The sequence below is a fragment of the Crinia signifera genome, unplaced genomic scaffold (genome assembly GCF_055691185.1).
Source record: "Crinia signifera unplaced genomic scaffold, ASM5569118v1 HAP2_SCAFFOLD_549, whole genome shotgun sequence".
NCBI lineage: Eukaryota > Metazoa > Chordata > Amphibia > Anura > Myobatrachidae > Crinia > Crinia signifera.
The window spans coordinates 35,978-48,760 of NW_028142442.1; the positions used below are offsets into that span (position 1 = coordinate 35,978).

The 12,783-nt window shown below is 48.5% G+C and overlaps 1 long non-coding RNA gene across 1 annotated transcript in view; it reads right to left on the bottom strand.

Moving 5' to 3' along the window:
* The window catches only part of LOC146055748 (uncharacterized), a 45,343-nt gene extending 35,830 nt beyond the window's left edge, over nucleotides 1-9,513 (bottom strand). Inside the window, exon 1 of the long non-coding RNA XR_014468903.1 lies at nucleotides 9,333-9,513. This is a non-coding gene — a long non-coding RNA (uncharacterized LOC146055748). The remainder of the gene's footprint in view (nucleotides 1-9,332) is intronic.
* Nucleotides 9,514-12,783: the final 3,270 nt, after the last annotated feature.

The window sequence follows — 12,783 nt, forward strand, 5'->3', positions numbered from 1 at the left end:
TTTAAAAGATCACAGGTGGAGCAAAGTATTTCACCTGTGATCCTGCATGGAGGCCTGGAAAATGTACACTGTTGGGGAGTCCTGATGACCGAGGTTGAGAACCACTGCTCTTGGGTGTTGGGATTTAAAAAAAGTTTGGGAACCACTGTCCTACGCCATACTAGAAAGATGTACCGAAAAAGTTACTTGCAGCCAATCAAGCAGGTCTGAATCACCCTCTACATTTAGTTTTCTGTACTGTTGCTGGAAGTCTGCATACTTTTATTCAGGCAATGTATGGTTCTATCTATATGATGCTTTGAAATAAAAATCATTCTTTAAAAAAAAAAACCTTTCAAAAATTCTATAGACTTAATGTTCTATAGAAATATCTCACAAGAAGCATTTAGGCATAGACACGCCCATAGGTTTATTTATTTATTAACAGTTTCTTATATAGCGCACACATATTTCACAGCGCTTTACAGAGAATACTTGAACATTCACATCAGTCCCTGCCCCAGTGGAGCTTACAATCTAATCCCTACCACACACACACACATTCCAGGGTTAATTTTGTTGGAAGCCAATTAACCTACCAGTATATTTTTGGATTGTGGGAGGAAACTGGAGTACCAGGAGGAAACCCACGCAAGTATGGGGAGAATATACAAACTCCACACAGTTAGAGCCATGGTGGGAATCGAACCCATTACCTCAGTGCTGTGAGGCAGTAATGCTAACCATTACACCATCCGTACTGCTCCATGTGGAGTTAGACACGCCCTTTGGGCACTGTGTGACACGCCCCTTACAAAGGCGCTTGGCGCATCCTACTGTAATTTTCCTGACTGTAGTTTTCAATTGGAGGGAAGTATGTTGTAACCACAAAGAAAAGTGATCTACATCAGATTCATAGACTAGTTAATAGTACCCCTTTTATACCAAAAACGCCAGGTCGCATCCGGGTTTTTGATCCCTGCTTCAAGCCAGGTGTGACCCTGCGTTTGCACCCTTTTACACCACTGTCGCATCCCCCCTGCCGCTTGGAGATTATGTCATCTCCGATCGCCGCCGCCAGGACCCGGAATGCTGCGCTGGGGGCAAGCCCAGCACTAAGGTAATCTGCTGGGCTGCCCCCAGCCCCCGTCCACCCCTTGTCCGGGAGGTGAATGGATGCCGCTCACAGGCATCCATTCACCTCCTCTGCTACTGCTGTCTGCAGCGTATAGCAGACAGCAGTGCAGGCTGCCTGTGCCCCCCTTCCCCGTCCAACCTGCGGACAATGCACCGCGCCCCCCCGGGGTGGCCCTTTCGGACCGCACCCGACTCGGCTGAAATGATGCGGAGGGGTTACAATGCCTTTTGTTATATTTATTGTGGCACAAACACTCTGGGAAACTGTATATAGGAAAGTAGTGTATGGCGGCGGATGCTGGGAGTAGTAGTATAAGAACTGATAGTGTTAGCAATATGGTCGTATCGTTCATTAGACCCCACCTACTGTATGTGACTGCCAAAACTGGCTTACGCTCTAGAGCAGGCATGTACAACCTGCGGCCTTCTAGCTCCTGTGAAACTACACATTCCAGCATGTCGCTGAAACAGACACGGCCATTTTCATTGGCAATTGGAATCATTATATAAGGCTTGCTAATGTAATTTAGCAGAGAATTTCACCAACCAATTTTTTTTTTATTTTTTTTTTTGACAGCTGTATCCACCCAGAAAGCTACGAGCTCTCCTTAAACAGAACATTATTCCTGGTTAAAGTACCAACATCGGAGTGTACAAATTGGTTGTTTTTATTCTTGTGCCCTGCCAATTGCAGGGAGAAGGTAATAAACAATGGTAGCCTGGGTGATGCTCACACAAAAAGAATGATTTTGCTTAAACCATCCTGATTCTTAAAATGTCTGTAATTTTTTTAAATAGTCCAGACACCCAGTCGTTTGGCTATGTGCTTTGTACCAAACAGTACTCTCACACAGGTACCAGCTCTGTATGTGTACCCAGTACAGATACAAGCCTTGTACTTTGGTGTACCCAACTTGGCCTCCGAGTGAGGCAGAGACCTGTGTCACATGTAACCTCAGCATAGCATGTGACACAACACAGTAACAGCACAGCAAGAGCTGTAGGCTTTCCTCTGTATGTGTACACTGTAGCCTGTCCTCAGAGTAAGGCAGTGACCTATGTGTCACTTGTAATCTCAGCATAACATGTGGTACAACACTAACAGCAGAGCAAGAGCTGTGGACACTAACAGCACAGCAAGAGCTGTGGCTGCTGCTGCCCTTGGTATGTGTACACTGTATCTGTACACTGTAGCCTGGCCTCAGAGGAAGGCAGTGGCCTCTGTGTCACCTGTAATGGCAGCCGAGCATGTGTACTGACAGCCCAGCAAGAGATGTGGCTGCTGCTGCTGCCCTCAGTATGTGTACACTGTATCTGTACACTGTAGCCTGGCCTCAGAGTAAAGCTGGCCATACATCAGAAAGATCGATCTTAAGATCGATTGCACTCATGATTGTGTACAATTTCCCTTGAAATCCCCAGCAGTCCTTGGTGGTTTTTGGACACACAATCTACACCAGGGTTGCCGACTTATAAATGCTCCTCTCCGGGAGAAGCCCGGAGAGGAGACTTTCCTTACCCGATCGGGGGGCGGGGCTTGACTGCGACGTCATTAAGCCCCGCCCCCATTACGGATAACAGTCAAAATGACTAATCTCTATGGAGGGGGCGGGGCTAAAATGACGCGATTGTGCCATTTTAGCCCCGCCCCCTCCTCTGAGACCCGCGGATTGCGGCATTTAAATGCCGCGATTCGGGGGGCTCAGGGGGGTCCCCCAGATTCCGGGAGGATTGCCCACCCTTCCGGGGGGCCGGGAGGAGGACCCGATTTTCGGGAGACTCCCGGGAATTCCGGGAGGGTCGGGAACCCTGATCTACACACAATCGATCATATGATCAGTCATACAATCCATCTGCTGCATGATTTTGTACACAAGATGTGCATACAATCCATCATACAATCAGTCATACAATCCATCTTATGATTGATTGTATGATTTTGTACACAAGATGTGCACACAATCTGCATACAATCCATCTTACAATCAATTGAGATTGTATGATTGGGTACAATATCTTTCTGATGTATGGCCAGCTTAAGGCAGTGACCTCTGTGTCACCTGTAATGGCAGCATAGCATGTGTACTGACAGCACTGCAAGAGTCTGTGCACTGTATCTTACAATGTAACAAAACTGCAAGAGCTGAAGCTGCCCTTGTCCTCTGTATGACCCTGCTGTCTGCAAACTCTTCCCCCAAATCTGCATGTCCACTCTGACTCTGTAATAATGCTAGGGACACCATCTCTTTCTGTAAGAAATGAGGGGTACAAGGCAAAGAGACACTTGTAAGGCTTGCAAGCAGAGGCTACATAAAAATCTCCCCTTGTGGCCTCTGAGGACAAAGGGGACATCACCTCAGTGATCTGAGGAGGCCAGACAGGGCTATCCCTATGGGATGATAACCCAGGGTTAGATGCTGTCTATCACAGTGTTCTCAGATAACAGTGTAAACTGAGTTGTACCTTTCATGCAGGTTACTCTCTGCAGAGCTCTGGAGATTTCACCTGCCAATATACAGTATATACGTATACACTACACACACACAGAGAGAGAGAGAGAGAGAGAGAGAGAGTAGGTATAGGTAACCAGAGATAGAATCACTGGACAGGAGAGACAGTATAAGGAGATGAGCTGCCACAGGCCATAAACAACACCATGGTATATAACACAGGGGTGCTATGACCTAATTTACATACAGCCCAATACTGTCCTACTATGCTCTAAACCCCACTGTCTGATATCCCAGAACTTGGGGGAGCAGCTGCAGCCATAGATGCAGTTACTGGGAGACTAGGACATGCTGGAGCACAGGACTCCCTAGCAGCAGCAGTCAGGAGCCTCCAGCAGCATGCATGGGGGCCAAGCATATTAAAATGGCCGCCCAAGCTGCGTTTAAGCTGGGGAAGCACCTGGTCACTGGGAGCAAACCCCGCTGTACGCTCCCCACCCGGTTAGCTCCGAGTAGGGATCGTGACGCAAGCTGCATCACTCTGGGACAGAGGTCTCAGGAGCCGGAGACCCTGGCGCAAACCGCAAGCAGTGGCAATGGGGTCCCCCCGGCAGCTTCTATGGCGCGCTTTTCAGGAAAAAGACGCGCTGTTTACACCGCCCATTGCCCGGACTCCCCTGCTAGCGGGGAGCCAGGATATACATACCCTGCCTGCTGGCCGGCGGCGGTGAGGCTGTGCGGACTGAGGCGCGGCCGCATGCAGCGGCGTCCAGTCACTCTGGGACGGCGGTCCCAGGAGCCGGGGACCCCCGCGCAGACCGCGAGCAGTGGCGCTGGGGTCCCCCCGGCAGCTCCCGCGACGCAGACAGGCAGTCGGCAGAAGCTGCCTGTCTGTCCTCAATGTTAAAAGGTGTAAAAACAAACATAAATGAAATACAAATTTCTATTTGCCCTAAGAGGACAAAACTGTTGCACCCAGCTCCCCGGGCACATTCTAAGACTGCCTGGGATGGGGAAGTAGAGGGGAGGAGTCAGCCATACTTGTAAATTTCTTAAAGTGCCCATGCTCCTAGTGGTCGCCCTCTATTCCCCACTGTAACTCCAGTGCCACCTAGTGGATGAAGGAGAAAACTCTTCACTACTGTATAACCGCAGCTCACCGTTACCAATTCTAAACAGTCTCTTGTTACAGTACATCTTCAGTTGTGACACCTGTCAGTATCACACTGACCCCAGGGGTTAATAAACTGCTTTCTGTTCTACCCTGATACTAGTAAATCCCCTAAACTCCAATACTGCTCTAAAACAAACAGTCATATTTATTGTGGGTTTTATTACTGTTTTAATTCAGCTCATCCTGGAAAAGGATTTGTGGCATTGAGAAAACCTCTGCGAGTATTTATAACAGTGTCTTGAGAATAAAACATTAATCTGGTCATGTAATTATAATTATGGTCAAAATAATAGGCAAAATCAGTGCTGGTGGCTGCCAATCGTAAAATATGTGATAACAGAAGTGAATCACTTGCCTCACCACATAATTACTTTTAAGTACGATATAAACAATCAACTAAATATATATTTTTTTGGCATTTTTCAATAAAGAAACTTTTAGCCTAGTGCTGCTGTGAAAAAAATTCTGATACTCTCTCTAGGTCTGTGGGTCCCAACCTCGGTCCTCAGGACCCCCCAACAGTCTGCGTTTTCCAGGTCACCCGGCAGGTGCACTCATTATTCACTGACACATTTTAAAAGATCACAGGTGGAGCAAAGTATTTCACCTGTGATCCTGCATGGAGGCCTGGAAAATGTACACTGTTGGGGAGTCCTGATGACCGAGGTTGAGAACCACTGCTCTTGGGTGTTGGGATTTAAAAAAAGTTTGGGAACCACTGTCCTACGCCATACTAGAAAGATGTACCGAAAAAGTTACTTGCAGCCAATCAATCAGGTCTGAATCACCCTCTACATTTAGTTTTCTGTACTGTTGCTGGAAGTCTGCATACTTTTATTCAGGCAATGTATGGTTCTATCTATATGATGCTTTGAAATAAAAATCATTCTTTAAAAAAAAAAAAACCTTTCAAAAATTCTATAGACTTAATGTTCTATAGAAATATCTCACAAGAAGCATTTAGGCATAGACACGCCCATAGGTTTATTTATTTATTAACAGTTTCTTATATAGCACACACATATTTCACAGCGCTTTACAGAGAATACTTGAACATTCACATCAGTCCCTGCCCCAGTGGAGCTTACAATCTAATCCCTACCACACACACACACATTCCAGGGTTAATTTTGTTGGAAGCCAATTAACCTACCAGTATATTTTTGGATTGTGGGAGGAAACTGGAGTACCAGGAGGAAACCCACGCAAGTATGGGGAGAATATACAAACTCCACACAGTTAGAGCCATGGTGGGAATCGAACCCATTACCTCAGTGCTGTGAGGCAGTAATGCTAACCATTACACCATCCGTACTGCTCCATGTGGAGTTAGACATGCCCTTTGGGCACTGTGTGACACGCCCCTTACAAAGGCGCTTGGCGCATCCTACTGTAATTTTCCTGACTGTAGTTTTCAATTGGAGGGAAGTATGTTGTAACCACAAAGAAAAGTGATCTACATCAGATTCATAGACTTGTTAATAGTACCCCTTTTATACCAAAAACGCCAGGTCGCATCTGGGTTTTTGATCCCTGCTTCAAGCCGGGTGTGACCCTGCGTTTGCACCCTTTTACACCACTGTCGCATCCCCCCTGCCGCTTGGAGATTATGTCATCTCCGATCGCCGCCGCCAGGACCCGGAATGCTGCGCTGGGGGCAAGCCCAGCACTAAGGTAATCTGCTGGGCTGCCCCTAGCCCCCGTCCACCCCTTGTCCGGGAGGTGAATGGATGCCGCTCACAGGCATCCATTCACCTCCTCTGCTACTGCTGTCTGCAGGGTATAGCAGACAGCAGTGCAGGCTGCCTGTGACCCCCCCCCCCCAACCTGCGGACACTGCACCGCGCCCCCCCCCGGGGTGGCCCTTTGGGACCGCACCCGACTCGGCTGAAATGATGCGGAGGGGTTACAATGCCTTTTGTTATATTTATTGTGGCACAAACACTCTGGGAAACTGTATATAGGAAAGTAGTGTATGGCGGTGGATGCTGGGAGTAGTAGTATAAGAACTGATAGTGTTAGCAATATGGTCGTATCGTTCATTAGACCCCACCTACTGTATGTGACTGCCAAAACTGGCTTACGCTCTAGAGCAGGCATGTACAACCTGCGACCTTCTAGCTCCTGTGAAACTACACATCCCAGCATGCCTTGCCATAGTTTTAGCACTCGCTAATAGCAAAACTATGGGAAGGCATGATGGGACTTGTAGTTTCGCAACAGCCGGAGGGCCGCAGGTTGGACATGACTGCCCTAGAACAGTGGTTCCCAACCCTGGTCCTCAAGTACCCCCAACAGTGCACATTTTCCAGGTCTCCACACAGAATCACAAGTGATATAATTAGCTCCACCTGTGGATCTTTTAAAATGTGTCTGAATAATGAGTGCACCTGCTGGGTGACCTGGAAAACGTGCACTGTTGGGGGTACTTGAGGACCACGGTTGGGAACCACTGCCCTAGAATGTCATGTGCATGATCTAGGGATCCATCGTCTTGGACAGAGATAAAAGAAGAAGATTAAGAAGCATTTAGAGCAGTTTCTGTTGTTTTACAGCTGCGCTAGCATAATGCAGGGAGATGATTGCTTGGTTCTTTGTCAATATCCTCTCTGGGAGAAGCAACCGCAGGCCGCTTTCAGGGGGTGTGGCGGAACAGACTCAACATTAGACCCCGCCCCCAGCCAACTTATACTGTAATTTGGCTTCTAATTGTGGTTTTACCTAACATTTACTGACTACCGGTACTCTGACAAGGGAGCGAGCGCAAAGAAGCCCCGTGCAGGTTCGGTGGCTCATCGGGCATTTAGCAGTCGGGATTCCAATGTCGGTATAGTGACTGTCGGGGGGCATCCGGCTCTTGTTATCATCTTTGTGCTTAATTCAATCTTATCCTCATGTATGTAACCCGAGAATGGGAGGTTTATCAGCTGCATCATTATTTCTCTTTCCTCCACTAGGTGACACTGGAGAGTTACAGTGGGGAATAGAAGGGCGACCACAGGGAGCTTGGGCACTTTAGAATAAATTAACAGTGACTAACTCCTCCCCTTCTACTTCCTCTCCTAGGCAGTCTTAGCATGTGCCCTGCGGGAGCTGGGCGCATTGTTAGCTCACTCTTGGGCTTTTCTAATTTTTTCTTTATTTTTCCGGATTTTTAAGATCTACACAGGCAGATAGTCCCTGTCCCTATCTGCCTGCGACGAGGGCGCTGTTGAGGGACCGGTTGCAGCTGCTTGCAGCTTGCCTCCGGAACCTGGCTGACAGAACCACCGTTCCGGGGTCCCCGGCGCCGCTGCATGCAGCGCGCCTCGCGGACCGCAAGCCTCGGCGCGTACAGCAGCTACAGGGGCAAGTATGCCCCCGGGTCCCTGTTAGCAGGGAACCAGGTGGGATTGCTCTAAAAGCGCGTCTCAGTACTTTGAGAGTACAGCGCGGCTCAGTTCTGTGAGAGTACAGCGCGGTCAGACAGGCAGGTAGCACCCTGCCCTACCTGCCTGCAAGGGGACCACAGTAACAGAGAATCCGGTCGCCGCTGCATGCAGCGTGCCTCGCGGACTTCCTTCAGCCACAAGCATGGCAGGGATAGGTATACCCTGGCTCCCCACTAGCGGGGTAGCCAGGTAGATGCATTGGCGGTTTATCCAGCTGCAACTATAGCATAATAATAGAGTACAGTATTTTATTTTCTTTGTATACTCTATTATTATGCTATAGTTGCAGCTGGATACCAGCATTAAGATCTCCAAGGGATCCATTTGCACACTTTTGTACAGTTTGTCAGTAAGACCGCTATCCGGAGTGAAAACTTACATTCACTATCCATTTACCTAAGGGTATGTACATTCTCAGTATTGAAAAAGTAACTACTTAATTGTGTATATACTAAATTAGTAATATGGCCTTTCTCCACCACCTAGAAAGTTACCCCTGAGGAAGTCATTTTTTTTTGACGAAACGCCTTGGGAGTTTTTTCCTGATTATATCGATTCGACCAACTGACTGCATACAAGCAAAAATGTTTTTACTTTGTTTTTAAATTAATTGTATTAAATACTGTTGTACAGTGACCAATCGATATATTTTCTTGATCCTTCTGGTGGTGGATCTCCATAAAATAGTGGCGCGTCTTCTATCTTTTTTCTTCTATTCCCCACTTCCCCTGCTAACAGGGGGGACTGACAGAGTGCTGCCCAATCTACTTTATCTAGCACATTGAAAGGGTACCCCACTCTTTGTTCTATATATATATATATATATATATATATATATATATATATATATATATCCGGAAGGGCCGTCACTCTGGACTGAAGTGAGCTGAGATGTGTAGCTTGCCCCGGTGCCAGCTTTCAGAGGGCAGCCACAATGAACTGCCCACAGAATACTATGACGAAATGAATGGGCACTCGAGGACTCACAAATGCTGGTGAAATCAAAAGGCCGTGTTTATTCCATAAGTGGTCTTACAGGCGTCAACGTTTCGGGGGCCGGACCCCCGTCGTCAGGACAAAATGCAGACAGGGTGAAGTACAGAATAAAGTGCAAGTGCATGGGTATTTATAAGACATGTTAACAAATAGGCGCTAACTTACCCCCTCCCTGTAGCCGTCCCCCACGAGCATCCACAGGCCGGTTTCCGGAGTACTGCGCACAGCAGTGACGTCACCACGTTCGGCGGCGTCCAGCTGACCGCGCGTCATCACGGTCGTCATCCCGCGGTGACGTGGGTGGGCTGGGAAAGAGATTGCAGCTCACATTAGCATGAATACAAGTATCGTGCTACAGAAGTCATAAAGCAACAAAGGCATCCATACATACACAAAACTTCAGAGGATGCAAGTGAATAAAAAATGCAAAAAAACAAGTGGACATGACCATATTATGACTACATAGTGACATCTAGTGGCTAAAAATGAGAAGACATATATAATAAAAAAACGAACATTTAAAAAGGGTATACGTATAAAAAGATAACTGCGTGCGGCCCCGAATTGGAGCCGTACTGGGCAAAAGTCAAAGTGCATATGCTGGGTGAGGTGCAAACCCTATGGCGTGAGTGGTTTAAATGCAGGGAGAAATACTGAGTCCCTGCTGGGTATCTATAATAAGCAAAAACAGCCCTGTGTGGGGTGATGCAGCCAGCATCACTGTATGCGCATAGCACCAGAAGCCAGAAATTGCAACAACAGAATGCCAGCATCTTGTATATTATATGTTATCCTGGTGTGTCACCTGGACACCGATAAGGCTGGGGGACTGGTGTCACACAGTGGGATGACAAGTACCTTTAACAAGGGGGAGAGAAAAGGAAGAAGGAAGACATGATTGTGTGTTAGTGGACCAAAATGGTTACAAAAAATTATGTAGGCCAAGTGTGTCATTAAGGCCTTTAGGGTGTAGTGTGTCCATTTTGTAAATCCACTTGGACTCAAGCTGCAGAAGCTGTTTGGAACGGTTGCCACCCCGTATGTGTACCGGCACGTGGTCTATGATCTTATATTTGATCATTGCCATGTTATGTTTGGCCTTGGCGAAATGCCTGGTCACTGGTTGCTCCCCTGAGCCAGAATGAAGGGCTGCCCGTATGGCACAATCGGTCTTGCCGATGTTATGTATTCCACATGGACAATAAATGATGTAGATAACAAATTTAGTCGTGCACGTGAGGGGCCATCTGATTTAAAAAAAATTTACCCGTATAGAGATGTGCAACTTCGGTGCAAGCTGTCACGAAGCTGCATGTTGTGCAGCCTAGGCACCGGTAACAGCCCATTCTGGTGGGTCTGATTTGTCTAGAAGGGGTGTCAAAATTTGTAATCTCGGTCTTGACCAATAGGTCCTTCAAGTTTGGGCCGCGCTTGTAGCTCGGCATCAGCTTGGTGTCTTTGAACACCGGTAGCTCGGGATCCGAACGCACAATTTCCCACCAGTTTTTTACTCTGCTGGTGGTTTCTCGGCTGGCAGAGCTAAAGTCATTAACCCATGGAATACATGGCTTTATGACTTTAGGTGTTGCACCTGTGATAAGAGTGATGCGCTCACACGCCAGAGCCCTGGCCTTGGCTTTAAGTAGGCCCTGTCTGGGGTAGCCTCTGTCCTCGAACTTCTGCTGCATGATGTCCAGTTGGTGATGGGTTTCAGAGTCGGTATCAGTGATCCTGCATACTCTCAAAAACTGAGTATGGGAGACTCTCCACCGTGTTGCGTGGGTGCGAGCTGTTGTGTCTAAGTATAGTATTGCGATCTGTCGGTTTGACATACAAAGAAGTGTGTGTAAATCCCAAAAATACAAATGTGTAAAAAATAGGCGTATTTCTGCCTACGAATACACCTATTTTTTACGAATCCATTTTGGTACATTTCCCCCGATGTATACATAGTATATATATACACGCTATACTGCTGTTCTGTTCTCAAAGACAACATGAAGCATATATATCACTTGTGGAGCCGATATTTATGGTACAACACGCCCCTGTAATTCTCACATTCATAGAGATCCCACAGCACATCTCCCCCATGTGTTAGAGCCTGACATCTCCGATTTACAAACATGATCATTAGCGATCAGTTTGACCATGTTATTATTGTATACAGAGATCCATATGTAACACACCCGTCCGGATCCCTGTGTTAACACCATACAATTGTCACGCTAGATGCGGTGACATCTTCTTCACATCACTTCTTAAACATTGCTCGGGCAGTAGTCCCGTGGCATCTGAAATTTACACTTCAAACTTGCACCATTTTTTAACATTGTTTTACTGTTTTAATGTAGGTTATTTATGTGCCATTTATGTGTTGTTATAGGCAGAAGCCAAACCCGGATCCTGGAGCGGAGGTTGTGTAAACCCCAGGACAGACAGGGTTAAAACCAACCTGCCCCGACAGCCTGTGACTGACGGGGCCAGGAGAGTGCTGATTGGAGGGCGAAAGGGAGGAAGAGGCGGCGTTTGGAGGGAGGAAGGGGACTCACCAGAGCGGCAGCGTGGTGTGAGAGAGCGGGTACAGAGAAGCGTGGAGAGACCGGCAGCAGCGTGTGACCCCCGGCGTACAACGGAGCGCCCGCCGCAGAGAAGGGAGAAGCCGGACGGAGGAGCGGGTGACGTCAGCGGTGACCCCCGCCGACCTCCAGCAGTGAAGGGAGAGGGACCGCTAGCCGCCCATCACCCGCCGGTGAAGCCGCAGCAGAGGAGCGGGTGACGTCAGGGTGACCCCCGCCGACCCTGGGACGCAGGGAAAGTAAGGGAGCGCCGCAGCCAGGCTGATCCAACGCTGCGAGAGCGGCAACCCCCGCTGACCTTCCCCATCCACCAGCCACGCAGGAAACGCGGCAAGAACCGTGACCCCGCTGACCTCCCCCAGCCATCAGCAGCACAGACAACGCGGCAAGAGCCGGTCCTCTGCCCACTACACCGGATCCAGCGTGGCCAAGCTGACACCCAGAGCACAGGTGAAGTGAGAGGGGCTCTGCAGGTTGCCGCACCCATCTGCCCAAGTCCACGAGGCCTTTGAGGGAGACGGCCTCCATCTTGAAGCTCCAGGAGGAAGGAAGACTGGCCGCCATCTTGCCGTCTAAACGTGAGTGTTGCCTTTGAGGCCCCTTTTAGGGATCCGACACTACACCCGCCATATTCCCAACAGAGCCCTATCCAACCCAGAGGCAGTCCCTGCATCCTTGGAACTGGGTATCCCCCTGTTAGTGGCCTGCCCGCAACTTCCAGGCCATCGGTCTTTCTTTCCCTGGTCTGACCTACCGAGTGAGGAAACTCGTTCACTATAAGGGCCGAGAAGGCCTCCTCACTGCTGTTAAGACTGCATACGGGCCAGTAAACACCCAAGACATTAGACAGCCCCTACCCCTGTCTCACGACTGGATATGTGCACCACCGTGGGCCCCAGCCAAATCCTTGTGCACAGGTCGGGCCATTAGGGCCTGCGAGTTAGGACATTGTAGAATCGTTGCGAAGGGTTGTCAGGTGTAAGTTGAGGAGGTTACCGGTAACTCTAGTTTAGTTTGAGATACGTCACTAGCACAGA